This window comes from Tupaia chinensis, unplaced genomic scaffold (genome assembly GCF_000334495.1).
Source record: "Tupaia chinensis unplaced genomic scaffold, TupChi_1.0 Scaffold144692_1, whole genome shotgun sequence".
Taxonomy (NCBI): Eukaryota; Metazoa; Chordata; class Mammalia; order Scandentia; family Tupaiidae; genus Tupaia; species Tupaia belangeri.
In genome coordinates, this window is record NW_006204553.1 from 23,644 (window position 1) to 34,726 (window position 11,083).

Consider the following 11,083-nt stretch of genomic DNA (forward strand, 5'->3'; position numbering starts at 1 on the left):
ATATGCAGCATGTAGGAACTCATGGTAATGATGCCAATCAGAATCACATTTTCTGCTGACATCAACCCCAGCCTTGCTCAGGACCAAGCCCTGTGACAAACCCATAAACACATATTAACTCAATTAATCTGCCAAACACCTTATGAGGAGGTCATCATTTGCAAATAAGCAGGCTGAGGCCTCACTTAAGGAGTGAAGATGGGTGACATGCTCACAGTCTTCAGCTCTTGAGGAGGGGAGGAAGTGGATGTAAACTAGGACTCTCTGGAGGAGTTGGGGAAAGGCTTAGGCACAGCTGAAGTCAAGTGGAAGATGACAAGGAAAGGGAGAAAGGTGAGGGTTGCTCAGGGCCACAAGAAAAATATGTTCATCACTGACAGCAGTAGAGAAGCCAAGGACTAGAGAGGGTGTGAGGGACCTTGTGTGCAGCACAAGTCTCCCCGTAACTGGAAAATGTCCTTGTCTTGATAGGCAGAGGGTTCAAGATGTGTGTCAAGGCAGTGGGGAAGGTCTTTCCTCATAACTGGGCCCAGGCCACGAACAGCTGAGTCTGTCCTTAGAAACAGTTCCTAGAGAGGGGCTTCCTTTCCCCTATAGAAATGGGCACAGCACCAAGTAGCATGGATAGGAGTCCGGTAGTGTGGTTGCTAGTTTGGTGGGGATAGTAAGCTGCTGGAGTGTTTCTGTCTCTTTAATGCTCTCTTTCTTGCTGTCTTTTCTGTGTCTGTTACTTTACTTCTCTTACTCATGAGGCTAGTTGAGACCTTACTCATGATATGAGAGTCGTTTCTCAGCTTCTTTTAATAGATTTTTTGGGGGAGCAATTGGGAGGGATGCCCCTGAGTCTAAGAGATTGTCCAGAAAAGGCATGTTCAGCTGCATAAGGGCCAGAGAAGAAGTTCCTCCTTGGAGAAGAACTCCCTATACATTGGGTGACCTGGAACTCTGAAAGTAGCATAGTTGCTTTTCTGCTAAAACTCTCCCATAGCTCACTCAGTGTTAAGTCAACATCCTCACTGTGGCCCTACAAGATCTGACCCTTGTGATCTCTCTGACCTCATCACCTACCTCTCTTCCTTAATCATGCTGAGCTGGCCATACTAGCCCCCTCACCACTCCTCATCCATGCTAGATACAGTTTTACCCCAACACTTCTGCACTAGCTCTTACCTCTGCTTAGAATGCTTCTTCTTCCAGATATTCATCTCCTATAGGTTTCTGTTCAAATGTCCCATTCTCACTTTCCTTGACCACTCTAGAAATGCTCCTCCCTTCTCTATTATATTGCCTTGACTTAAGTTTCATTACAATTACCAACCACCATCTGACAAAAGATGCACATTTTTATGCTATATTATTTCAGTAGAATGTAAGCTGTATGAGGGCTGGTGTTTTTGTCTTTTTCCACATAGTGATATTCCTAACACTCATGACAATGCCTGGAATGTAATTTGGAGATAAATGAATGCATGAGTGAATTAAACAAATGCAAAGTTGTGGTGAGAGACAAAGATTATTCTAGGAAACTTGTTGAGGGACAAGATTTGTTTGACTTACTCAGTGTCCTTGGAGTCCCAGGAGATGGCCCTTTCCCTAACAGAACTTGAAGGTCTTGCTGTACCTCTCACCATTACTGATAGCCAAGAACAGAGGTCCGGTACACACCATACCTTCTGACCTCAGTCAGGAGCTCCATTCTTCCTGCCCCTTGGGGGACTGTAACTGGGTTCCTAGGCAAGAAGGCCCTCAATTAGACCTATTCTGCATTCCCTAGGGAGGCACAAATGAGCACAATGCCCAGCACATACTAAGCGCTTAATAATGCTCCCTATTACAACAATGGCGATGGCACGGAAGTAAATTTCAACTTACAGATACTTTTCTCGATGTTCAAGACTGCAGCAAACACGCTGTTTTCGTTCTGACTTTACCCTATCGCCCTTTGGGGCCTGTTCCATGTTTGCACCACCAGAGGGCGCGCTGCATCAAACAGTTCTGCCCTGGGATGTACCACTGTGGAGTAAGGAGATAGGATAGGATAGTCGGGACGTACAATTGGGGAGGAAGCGTCCGTTTTGGAACAATACCTTGTGTGTGTGACAGCAGTAACGGTCTTCTTAAACGCACATGGGGCATCAACTACAGATCCCAACGAAGGGACTAATGGCCCGGTTGAGCTCTTTCTTACACCCACCACTCTGTTCCCCTAGCCCATTCCTTTAACCTGCTGCAGTCAAAATTTCAGTTGTCAAACTACTCTCCCCCCCCCTCCCGCATCTCTACATAGTCAAATCCAGCTGAGGACTGCAAAGGGAGCAAGTGATTGGCTCTGGGATGTAGAGGGTGGTGTCAAAGACCTTCCTGGGCAGTGATTGGTCACTGAGTGGCAATAAGCCCTTCCGGGTTGCAGAGTGGCCCCAGAAGAAGTCCCTAGTCCTTTTGTGTCTCTAGTTCCTATTGGCCCGATGTTTGAGGTAGCCACAAAGATTACCAAGCGTGGGTTCAGGCTGAGGGATGAGGTGTGTGACTTTTCAGACTCGAATTCTTTGGACTGACCATCAGCTCACTAAAGATGTTACCCCAGTCAAGTTTGCCCTAATTACTTGATTATAGTCAGATCTGAAATCGGGGTGCGCGAGATGCTGGGTGCTTTCATGTGAGTTCTTTCATTGTTTACCCTAACTTGGTCACAAGCCTACTCAGGCGCTTTTGGCATCACATAATCATTCCTACAGATTTATTCAGCTGATGTCCAGGGAGTGGTCTCTGAGTTTGTTCCGTGTCTCTGCCTAAGAGGTAAAGTTTGTAAGGCAGTTTGGGGGATGTGTATTGCTAGGTTATTTATTATGTTATTTCAGATGCTGCTTGGGTATATTTGATCACTCTGAGACTTTTGAGAAATAGTGTCTGAGTTGGATATTTTATCCAAGTAGGTTTTGTGTGACACAGTATGAGATCTCTTTGTGTGCCTCTGTGTCTGGGTATACATTTTCTGAGCATTTGGGTATTTGTGTTCTTTGGGGGGGGGAGGGATATGTGTTTTTGAGATTGAGATTTGTATGTAGGCATCTGCACCTCAGAGTGAATTCACTGAGCTGTTTGTGACTCTGGGTACCAAATTGTGATGTCTTGGAGCTGTTGGTGCCGGGGAGCTATCTTAAGGTGTAAAGTATCTGAACTGTTTGGGACCCTTTGCCCACAGTGTAAGTTCTCTTGTTTAGTGACTATCTTAAGGTTATGTGATGTTTCTGACTTATTGGAACTTCGTTCATCTTCTTGGGGCCTTTATTAGGAGGTAGCTGAGTGGCTTCGGGGTTCTGTCGTTAAGGTGTGAGGTGTCTGAACAGTTTGAATTTATTTTTTTTTCTTTTTTGAGAGGTTTTTGCTATTGGGCGCATTCTGTCTTTAAGGTGTGAGGTATCTGAACAGTTAAATTTATTATTTTTTTCTTTTTTGAGAGGTTTTTGCTATTGGGCGCATGCGCTCACCAGACAGAGAGAGACAGAGAGACAGAAAGCGAGAAATCACCCCCCGGGGGGGTGGCCATGCCACAATCCCTTCTCTTCCATTCTCCTCTCAGGATCTTGGGCACGCATGCACACGCGCCCGGAATGAGTTTAAGCCACCAGGTCTGGGACTCGAACTGCGGTAGACTACGTGGGAGTCCAGCGACATAGCCATTACTAACTGCTGGTCCCCAGTTTAAATTTATTTTACAGGAGTGAGAACTTTGGTCTGCTGGAGGAGTGTCTTTGTTGCAGTATGTGTGGTCTCTGTTCTGTTGGGGGACAGGGAGAGTGCATCTGTGTCTCACGGTGTGAGGTCCCTGCAGGGATTTTCTTTTTTTTTTCAGAGAGATTTTTGCTATAAGGCACTTAGGATCACTGGAGAGACAGAGAGAGAGACAGAAAGCGAGAAATCACCCCCGGAGGGGGTGGCCATGCCACAATCCCTTTTCCTCCATTCCCTTCTTGGGATTTTGGGCATGCATATACACATACCCAGCATGAGTTTTAAGCTGCCAAGTACAGGACTCAAACCATAGTCAACTATGTGGGAGTCCAGCAACATAACCATTATGCCATCTGCTGGTCCCACAGGGATTTTCAGTCTGTCTTAGGTTGTGAGTTTGGTGAGCTGTTTTTGGTGCCTCCTGGTGTCTTAGTCCATTTGTGTTGCTATAACAGAATGTCTAAGACAGGGTGTTTTATACAGAAAAGAGATTTGGGGCCAGCTAGTGGCATGGTGGTTAAGGTGACTGGATCCCACATGGCTAACTGTAGAGTTCGAGTCCTGGACCCCACAGCTTGAAAAACACGTGGGGCATGTGTGCATATACGCCCAAAGTCTTGAGAGGAGAATGGAAGAGAAGGGATTGCAGTGTGGCCATTCCCCTCGGGGTGTTTTCTCACTTTCTCCATCTCTCTCCCTTTCTCCAGAAAGCACACGTGCTCTATAGCAAATTTTTAGAAAGAAAAAAGGATTTATTTGGCTCATGACTTTGGTGTCTGGAAAGTCCATGAGCATGGGTGTGCATTTAGCTAGCCTCTGGTGCTATGTTACAACACGATTGAGATAGGTGAGAAGAGAGTCAGTTGCATGCACAGATAGAGATCTGTGGGCAGCCAACTTGTTTCTTTTTTAAAAGTTTGCTTGAATGTGTTTATATGTTGGAGGGAGAGGCAGGAAGAAGGTACCCCCAACATGGTCCTCACACTATGACTCACCCTTAGCCTCACCCAACCAGGATCACAGACATGTGAACAAACCCAGTGCGCACAGGGAGACCTCTGAATACAAACCTGGCACCTTCTCACATGGCTTTGGCATCACGGAGCATTGCATTACCATATTGCATCAGCCACAGTGGCTGACCACAGCCAACTTGGTTTTATAACAACCTGTTATCACAATGACTAATTAATAAAAATTCACTTGCCCCTGTGAGCAGGCATTAATTATTCTTTGTAGTCTGCCCCCATGTCCCAAATATCTCCTACTAGGTTGCAGCCTCCCACTCTGTCCCATTAGATGTCAAGTTACTGTGAGGTCACAATACTCCAACCATAACATTTGCTCTCTGAGCTGTTTGGAAGTCTCTATCTCTGGAGTGAAATTGCTTACCTTTTTGATTACTAGGTCTCTGTCTAGGAACTCTGGATTTTGGAGTCTGGTGAACATGATTTCAAAGCCTTAAGCCCCATGTCCTGGTTGTATGATGTAGGGCAAATAATTTGTCTCCTTAAGCTTCAGTATATATTGTAATCAATAAAATGGGACCAGTGCCCATTTTGGAGGGTATCTGTGCATTTAGCAATGTGCATTTAGCCATCCTCCAACAATTGTCTCAGAATCTGCCATGTATCTGAGTGCTATTCTAGATTCTGGAGTTATAACAGAGAACACAACTGACAATTCCTGGTTTCATAGTTGGTCAGTGAATATATAGTGTATCACAGGGTGGTAAGTACTATATAGAAAGTTAAAGCAGGGTTGGGGAAAGGGTGAGTGGGTAGGATGTTATTTTATGCAGAGCATATAGGGAAGGTTTCCCTAAAGATATGAAAACTGAGCCGAGACCTGAAAGAAGTGAGGAAGTTGGCCATGTGATTGATTACCTGGGGAAAAAACATTCCAAGCAGAACGAATGCATTTAATAGCCCTAAGGGAGGGAAGTACTGATTGGGTCCCTGCATATCAAGGAGTCCTGTGATACTGATAAAGTTTCCTCTCAGGCTGTAGTTCTCATTGAAAAGTGCCTGGTGTCCCCCTCTCTGTTTTTCCCACAACGTATGAGAGAAGTGGAATTATCCCCATCTTACAGGCAAAAGACTCAAGGCTCAGAAAAGCATCCCAAGCCTGCACTCATACTCACACCTGAAATTCCTGAAAGAAATGTGACTTTCTATTGTAACATTAAGACACAGGCCTTGAGCCTCATAGCCAGAGTGGATGCCATCCACATTGAACATTGGCCAACCAGCCAACCTGAATAACATGGGAACCATGGCCACTATTTCTACATTTGGTAGAGGGCAAGAATTCAGGATTGAGAATGACGTGGAAGACAGAAGTAGAAAAGGGAAGAAAGGGGACAGTGAAGAGAAAGTATATTCATTGGGAAGGAACCCAGGGGATTTCTGGGATAGGGATGATGGCCTTGAACTTGGTGATTGTTATATGAATATTCAACTTGTAAATAGTTATTAAAATGTACATTTATATTTCATGTTTTCAGGCAAAAAAAGAAAAAAAAAAAACACAATTCAAAGTGCAGCGAGAAACGGGAGTAGGTGGACTGACCAGGACTCTTCCACACAACTTCCCCGTGACCCTGCTCCTAGTGTGACCATGAAATGAAATTGGCTTACTTCCTTTAGAACTTCTCCTGGGCTCTGGATCTTGTTTTCTATCCTGGATGCTACAGAGATTCCCTCAGCCCTGTTTCTGGAGATCTTACTGTGGGGAGTTGTTTATCCTGTATCCTGACACCAATTGTGGATCAGGGACACATTTTTCCAGCAGATGAAGAGAATCTTCCCCTTTTGTCCACAGACTCATGAATCTGTCTCTTCTCAGGCCTTAAAATGGCAGTAAAATATTTTTTTTTATTAAAAAGAAAAACAAGGCAGGGCAAAGCATGCCCTATGGCTTTCAATGCACACCAGAATTCTATAGGAGTTAAAGTGAGTGGCTTATGCATGTAGTGTAAAATTGCATGTAGAGTCAAAAAGAAATTATTCTGCAGTGCCCTTCACCCTGGCAAAGAAATAGTACATCTCAGGTGACCCTTTATTCAGTATGAAACAAATATTTATGGAAGTTCTCTTAATAGGAGTTTTCAATGCTCTTATATAAGCTAGTAATTTAATACTGAACTGGGAAGCAAGAGAAGACCAACCAACCAACCAGTGAATAAAGAAGTCCAAATTGTGCTAAGTGTCAGAAAGAAATCAACCTCTTAGGATGACCAGATGGCATAATGGTTACATCACTGGACTCCTACATAGTAGACCATGGTTTGAGTTCCGGATCCAGCAGCTTAAAACTCACATCGGGAGTGTGTGCCCAAAATCCCAAGAGGAGAATGGAGGAGAAGGGATTGCAGCATGGCCATCCCCCCACGGAGTAATTTCTCGCTTTCTATCTCTCTCAATCTCTCCAGTGAGTGCACAGGCCCTATAACAAAAACCTTTCTAAAAAAAAAAAAAAGAAAAAAAGAAATCTATTAATAGATGCAAGTCTAGAAACCAGCTACTTTAAATAGGGTAGTCAGGGAATGTTTCTCTAAAAAGGTCATCATGATTCAGATAAGGAAACTGCTATATGATGACAAAATGAAAGAATTAACCTAGGGGTAAAGTGTAGCATGAGAAGGGGGACTGGTAAAACTTTATGCAGAAATGGAGGAAATGCTTTCAGAAAAGAACTGGTGTGACTCTTCTGTCCAACAGTCACCTGAAGTGCACATGATACAGATACTCGAGATACAGAGCTCCAAGTCAAGAGGGAGAGGCCATACCAGGGATGAGCCTGCTAAGCAGCTCTCATCCTCTGTTTTTACTGGGGCAAAAGGAGAAGGAAACTTAATTTTTAAGAAAGTTGCTTCTTAGAGTATTAGAAAGATAAGGGTAGTTCCTGGAACAGGATGATTTCAGTATTGATGGGGGTGGGGGTGGGGGTGGGGGTAACTAAATGATGCCAGAGACTGGACAGCACATCTTGGAATATGGAGAACATATTTATCAGATCACAAACCCACCTCTCGGGATCCTGGGCACCCACACACACGCGCCCGGTGTGAGTTTAAGCCACCAGGTCTGGGACGTGAACTGCGGTCAACTACATGGGAGTCCAGTGACATAGCCATTACGCTAACTACTGGTCCCACCTTCTGTTGATTTTGAGCAAGAAGACAAGAGGTCAGGTGTATTTTATTAAAAACAATTATTTTTATTTTTTAAATTTTAACTCTATTTATGTATTTATTTATTTTAATTTGACCAGAGAGGGGGAGAGAGAGAGAGCGAGAGAAAGTGAGAAAGCAAGTCTCCAGGTCTGGGATTCGAACTGTGGTTAGCCATGTGGGAGTCCAACGCCTTTAATCACCACACCATCTGCTGGCCCTGGTCAGGTGTTTTTTGCCATTTTTCCCTACGCATGCATTCAAGCTAATTGGCCCCTGTTGTTTTCAAGCAAGAAGGCAAGAGTTTAGGCATTTTCACCATTTTCCTTGCTGTCATTCATTCGGAGTTCATAAATCCAAGTTATCTAGAACCATGGCATGTCTGCTATTTCCTAAGAGACTGAAATAGTCAGTAAGGTGTAGATACACCAGGAGAGTTATGTTCACAAATCTAAAATTCTAAAAGTGGCATGAAAGGGGGCCATCAAGTGGCGTTGTGGTTAACGGTGCTGGACTCCCACATGGCCAACTGCAGTTTGAGCCCCAGACCTAGCAGCTTGCTCTCTCTCTCTCTCTCTCTCTCTCTCCCTCTCTGTCAAATTGAAGGGAATAAATACATAAATATAAATAAAGAGGATGAGGAAATGGTCATAAGATTAGGCAGTAAGAAGACCACTGGGACCTCTGACAAAAGCATTTTTGGGGGTTGACCCATGGCCTGGTGATCTCACATGGCTCACTATGGTTCAAATCCTGGTCCCAATTGCTTGAGAAACATGCCAGGTGCCTGTATGTGTATGTGTGTCCCAAATCCTGATGGGTTGGAGAAATGGAGGAGAGGGGACTGTAGGGTGACCATATCCCACTGGGGAGTGCTTTCTCCCTATCCCTCTCTCTGTCTCTTTGTGTCTATCTGGGGAGCACATGTGCCCTTTGACAAACTTTTTTTTAATTTTAATTTTATTATTATTATTTTATACATTCTATCGCTATACATCATTTGGCTTGCAAAAAGAATTTACCCAACATGAATACACCAGTCCTGTTGAGAATACTATATATGTTATCATCAAAAGGTAATAAGCTATTACTGTGTCCCACAAGTATCTTGCCTCTATTTTTTCCCCAATTTCCTTCTCTATACTCTTCCCCTCTCTCACTCTCCTTCCACACTGTCTCCAGTGTCCATAACTATTTTCAATGATTTTATGTCCTCCAATCTTTCAGTCGCTCCCATAGAGTGTGGACAGTTGGTATATATTAAGTGGAGACATACAATATCTTCCTTTCATAACCTGGCTTGCATCGCTCAGCAATAAATCTTCCATATTCAACCACATTCTATCAAATGCCAGGGTCTCGTTTTTTATGGCTTAATAGTATTCCAGGAGGTGGATACTGAACTTGAGCTGTGAAATATTGCTTTCCTTGATTAAAATGAAGATTTTTCTGCTGAGACTTCTCCCTCCAGATTAATTTCTAGTGGGTAGGGCTACCTCTGCCTCCTCCCCATTTGTCTCTGTCTCTCTGTGTCTCCCTGTGTCTTTTAATTTTTAAAAAATGTTTTTTTAAGGTAAAGTATTCTCTGGGATCTCAAGCCCCTCCTTTATTGTGCTGATTTGTGCCTCTCCCCATTCCACATAGGAAAGGCACAAGCCCAGGCCCATCCCGAGATGAATACCGAACTTAAGCTGTGAAATATTGCTTTTGCCCAGCATATGTGTTGCCTAGTTTTCATTTTTTGCTTTTTAAAATTAAAACTAAAGTTTTTTATTATATTTTTTCTTTCCACTTTTATATTGTAATTTTTTATTCTTCTTTCCTCTTCTCCAATTCTTTTCCTTTTTTCTTTATCTTTATTCATTGGCTGATCACCCTCTACACACTAAGTGTCTAGACAAGTCTAAGTGAACAGGACCCAAACACTTGAATACAATTAGGTCAGAATATTCCTCCATTCCCACTGAATCTGATGCGCAAAAAGTGAAAACGAAATGTAAGAGAGATTGCAGATCTCCTATTGCACACCTCTGATTGCTCAGATTGAACTTCAAGAATTAGGAAGAAATGCACCATCCATCAGATAACTAGAAATCACCACAGGGTCGCAAGCAATATGGAAAAGCAAGAAAATACCTCTCCTCCAAGGGAAAAGAATAACTCCTCTTCATCCTCTGACAGTACAATGAAACTCATGGAAATGTCTGATAAATTTAGATTATTCACAGTGATGAAGCTAACAGAGATGGAAGAGAAGAAAGACAATGAACTGCAGAAGAGGCAGGAGAATGGAGCTGAAGAGCTCCAGGAGATGAGGAAATTCTTGCAAGATCTAAAAGAGAAAATACGCACTATAAAAAAGAATCAAATGGACCTGTTAGAGATGAAAACTATAATACAGGAAGTCAAACCTCCCTTGAAAGTATTAAAAGCAGACTAGATTATACAGAAAATTGAATCTCAGATGCAGAAGACAGAATATGCTTTATGACTGTTTATATGTCTTTCTTAGAGAGTTTTTTGTTCAGCTCATTTCCCCATCTTTTAATTGGGCTGGCCTAGAAAAATCCACCATGCAGACTGAGAACATTGCCAAAAAAAAAAATGAGAACAATATATAAGAAATACTAGATACTATCAAAAGTCCACACATCTGGATAATCGTTATCCCAGAAGGCCAAGAGACTCATAAGGACATTGATAATCTATTCCATGAAATCCTGGAAGAAACCTTTCCAAACCTAGAGAGGCATTCAAAGATCCAGTCCTAAGAAATACAAAGGACCCCAAATAGAATCAACCCAAGAAGATCTTCTCCAAGACACATTATAGCCAGATTGACCAAAACCACAGACAAAGACAGGATACTAAGATTAGCAAGAGAGAAACATCAAGTTATCTACAAAGGATATCCCATCAGGCTAACAGCCAACCTATTATTGGAAACAATGCCAGCGAGGAAAGAATGGGAAAATATATTTAAAGTGTTAAGGGAAAAGCAATTTATTTTTTAAAATAATTATTTTATTGATTTACTATTATCTTTTCCCATGAGTTTTGCCAGAGAAAGACAGAGAGAGAGGGGGAAAGTGAGAAAGCAAGTCACCAGGTCCAAGACTCAAACTGTGGTCAGCCATGTGGGAATTCCAGTGCCTTAACCACCACGCCACCTGCTGG

The 11,083-nt window shown here is 43.0% G+C and overlaps 1 long non-coding RNA gene across 1 annotated transcript in view; it reads left to right on the forward strand.

Moving 5' to 3' along the window:
- Positions 1 to 2,480: 2,480 nt before the first annotated feature.
- LOC102471419 (uncharacterized) overlaps positions 2,481 to 11,083 on the forward strand; it is a 28,348-nt gene continuing 19,745 nt past the window's right edge. The window contains exon 1 of the long non-coding RNA XR_337213.2: positions 2,481 to 2,656. This is a non-coding gene — a long non-coding RNA (uncharacterized LOC102471419). The remainder of the gene's footprint in view (positions 2,657 to 11,083) is intronic.